Genomic DNA, 4,476 nt, shown 5'->3' with positions numbered 1-4,476 from the left:
CTTGTTTTTCTAGTTTTCTTCCTTTTTTTCTTAATCTCTTAAATGAAGTTTGTTTTGAGAAAAAAGAAGTTGGTTTTAAAAGATATGTAACCTGAAATGATTAAATTATAAAATGGGTTGCTAGTTCTTCCATATTCCACACCTCTCTCCAAGAAAAACCAAGAATAGAAGGATCGATGATGCTACTCCACTAAGAGGTTAGAGATTCAGTACATATTTCTAACACAATTTCTAGTTTAGATAAAGTACCCCATAAAGTTAGTTTGAGTTTCAACTATTTTTGTACGGTAAATCTCATCGAAAATTTGACGTGACATTTGAAGTGTAGAAGCATTTTGTTTTTTTTCTTTTTAGAGTCAAACAATATGAGATGTTAGATGATATAATATTAAATTTGTCTTCACCAGTTAACTTATGCTTTTGGGTCAATCGATGATTTAAGATATTATTAGAGAAGGTGGTTTAGAAGATCCTCTATTTAAATCCCTACAATATTATTTTCTTAAAAAATGGAAGATGAGAGATTGAAATCTCTTATCTTTTAGTTGAGATTAATGTTTCATGTTAGTTGAGTTATATGTTTACGTTGGCTAAGTGTAGAAGTGTTGAAATTAAGAATACTATTTGAAATTTTTATGGGTTTGTAGCTTAGTGATCAAGTGACCTTGAAAATTATGTGTCATTTTAAAAGCACTACTTTAACCAGCTTGCTAATGAGGTTGAAAAACACAATATTTTGTAAAACTAGTGAGCTTTTGGAGATCTTTCTAATGATCAATTTTGTGCATTTTTTGGTTATAAATATCGATCTTATGCATTGATTTGCTTCCACTTAATACTGTGTATTAATTTGCATAGGCAGACAGTACATAATGTTGTATACATTGATTTGTTAGGGATTGAATTTTTTTAAACGGTTGATGTTATAAAGCACAAATTTATGCAAAGAAAACTCACTTGATTTGAATGTGATTTGATAGTAAACTTTTTTATTTGATCACATACGAATGTGGGGATATGAAAGTATAATTAAGAAGGTTTAAAATAGTTGAAAGTTACTACTTATACCAACAAGGTACACATTTCTTTTCGATGGCTTAATTATAGGAATTCCAAAATTTAAAATTATTCTGTTTAATTATTTATTTATTAATACTTGGATATTTATCCTTTTGTTAGGTTATTCTTAGATTTAATTTGTAGCTTTTTGTCCTAAAAAATTCCCACCAAACCCTACAAGGCTCTTTTGGATAGGTCTCGAGATAAATTTGGGCTGGTTTTTTTTTGGTTTTCCTAAATGACCTCATATTGTCTTGAAAATGATGCATAAGCCTGTTGGACTTATTTTTAGGCTTTTTTCTAAACTTTGAATCTAGGGTTTAGGGTGCCCCAAATTATCGTGGAAATGACTAAGTTTTTTAGATTGACATTTTGGTTTTCCTAAGTTTTCTTTTTTGACAATACGTGGATCGGAGAATCGAACCTCTAATCTCAAACTCGATTATACAAGCTTTATACCATTTGAGTAATACACATTTTGATAATTTTTCTAAGTTTTAGCTCAAGGTTTCGAGGTAAGCTCTAAATTATCTTGAAAATGACTCATCGATCACATTGGATAGATTTTTTTTTTGGCTTTCCTAGGCATTATTTCAAGGCTCTTAGATTTAGGCCCCGAATTGTCTTGAGAATGACCCATCAAGCCCACTAAGTTGATCTATTAGTTAGGTCTGAAATATTTTCTAAAAAGTACTTTTTTAAAGGTTTCATTTCATTATTAAATTATGAATGTTATTCTTTATATTGAATTTCTAACTCATCTGACTACCACGGATACTAACTTTTATTTTTATATAAAGATGGAAACACGTTGATTACTAAAATTAAAACTAATATAAGTGAGAAAAATCAATGGAAATCATGTCTTAGGGAGTTTATTAAACCAATTGGATATTTAAGATTTAATTTAATTGAATTAGACTTTTTTTTAAAAAAAAATATATATGCAACGTTCCACAAGTCAAGAAATTCATTATCACAATTGTCTCTTCTAAGCACAATATTTCTCATGCATAGAAACTAATTAATATTCCTATGTATTTACATTTACATGCAATGCCTTAAGCCTTGGAATTTTTCAACAACTTCCAAACCCATCCCAAATATTTCAATCTTAGACCTAATTTAGCCATGCATTTAAGTTTGAATATAAAACACATTTCTCAAGTGACAAATTTAGATACAATAAAGCATTCAATCTCTTGTCAGTTGATGATCAAAGCATTAAGCACATAAAAGCATTTAAGTTCTTGCCAATTGATCAAAAACATTAAGCAAATAAACGCGTGAATGAAATTAAAGCATTAAAACGTTACATCAATCCCTAAGAATAAGAAAATTAACAATACGCGTTATATTAAGTTCAAACTTCAAAATATGTCCATATCTTGTCCTAGCGTAAAATCTATTTTTTTTTTTCACTTTCTTTGTCAATGAACATAGTTCAATGTTAAGTAGGACGTACACTACTATAGAAATTGGATTACTTGACGTTTTTCCAATGTCAAGCAGAGGGTATACTTGACGCTAATAAAAGCGTCGAGTATTCGACTGTTAACTATAATATCATAACTTGATACTGGAAAAACGTCAAGAGAAATATTTCTTAACACAATTTACGTGTCAAGAAATATAATACACTTGACACTGATGACATGTCAAGTGTATTAATTCTTGACACTTATTATTGTGATTACTCTTGACATTTTTTATTTGTCAAATATATTTTTATCTTGACACGAAATAATGGTAAAGTAATCTAATTCTTGACACATTTCCAATGTCATCTATGTTTTTTTTTTTTCAAATTAAACATTCGAATTTAATTTCCATTTCTCATTTCCTGCATTACATTTGTTCCAATAAGACAATTCTTCCATCTTCTACTACCTTCTATGTATATGAACGATTCCAAAATTTACAAGACCATACTAGTTTACATGAAAATATGCGGAATATTTTGTCGATCTCTGCTTTTTTAACCCTTTTACTTGACATTTTCTTATCCAAAATCACATCAAAGAAACGTCAAATAATTAAAAACTACAAAGTATCAAGTAAGGTAGATTTTATGGTAGTAATATTTCTTTCCTTTGAAGTCGCACAAATACCCATATCTTCACTTGTACTATAACTGTTTTTTCTACTTCTCTTGCTAACATAACTCTCACTCTCTCTAACTTTTCTCTTTTTCTAATTTCTTTCTCTCCAAAACCTTTATCCTCTCTTACTATCATCTCTCTCTAAACTTTTATCAATGTGCCTCTCCACATATTTTACTTTCTAAGTTTCTCTTTACATCTCTTAACTTTTAAGAAAATGAAATACATTTATCAAACATATTAGATATTTTACATTTTAAAAAGTGAAAAGAAAAACAATTTTTTTTAATGATTTTATGCTATTGATAATGGAAAACTAGAAACTAAAATAAATACATCCAAAAATTGGAATCAACCCCATCATCTGTATCACGTATTAATCCCATGCATATCCTTCTTCCATACACTTGAATTTTAGAAATTACATTAAATTATACATCAAGTAGAGGAGAGGGGAAAAGGGGTATTGATATTTCATGGATATCAACCTGGCCGTTTGGGTTATTTTCGAATATAGTAAAATCAATCAAAATATTTATAAATATAGTAAAATGTCATAATCTATCTGTAATAGATATTGATAGATCTATCCATATCTATCTGTGTCTATCATGATAAATGATAGTAGTCTCTATAGAAAATTGCTAAAAATATTTTCAAATATAGTAAAATGTCAATCTATCAAGGATCATATTTTCAATTATAACAAAATGCTAATGTCTATCCGTGATAGATATTGATAGCTAGTTTTTCCATGAAAACAATTTTCAATTTTTTTTTTTTTTTTGCAATTTTCTCTCTTTTTTTTAATTATTTATTTAAAAGAACAAAAAAGAAAAAAAAGGACCTGGCAGGTTAATAAATTATAATTATAGCCTTTCATCAATAATTGACCGTAATCTATCTTTTTGCACTTGAATTTCCTGGTGAATATTTATTACCATATATAATGGCATCTGTATTCTACCATTGTATTTAATAACAAATTACACCCTTTCATCAATATGCTCAGTATCTAAGAGATTTCTCAGACTTTAGCTTAAATTCCTTTGCCTTTCACTTTTTCTTTCTGCAAGTTGAAACTCTTTATTTTTTTTCAAAAAAATAAAATAAAATTAAAAAAAAAACAATTTTTTTTCCTTAATACACACTAAAGATTATTGAGTACAATGTACCGATCTGTTTAGATTCTTTGATTTTGTATATTATAAGAAATGTTCAATTTTGTAAAGATCATTATATTGACTTATTCAATATATATATTTTTTTAAATTCACAAATACGTTAAACACAAATTTGAATAATTAGACATAAA

Source organism: Benincasa hispida, chromosome 12 (genome assembly GCF_009727055.1).
Source record: "Benincasa hispida cultivar B227 chromosome 12, ASM972705v1, whole genome shotgun sequence".
Taxonomy (NCBI): Eukaryota; Viridiplantae; Streptophyta; class Magnoliopsida; order Cucurbitales; family Cucurbitaceae; genus Benincasa; species Benincasa hispida.
This window is presented reverse-complemented; position numbering follows the sequence as displayed.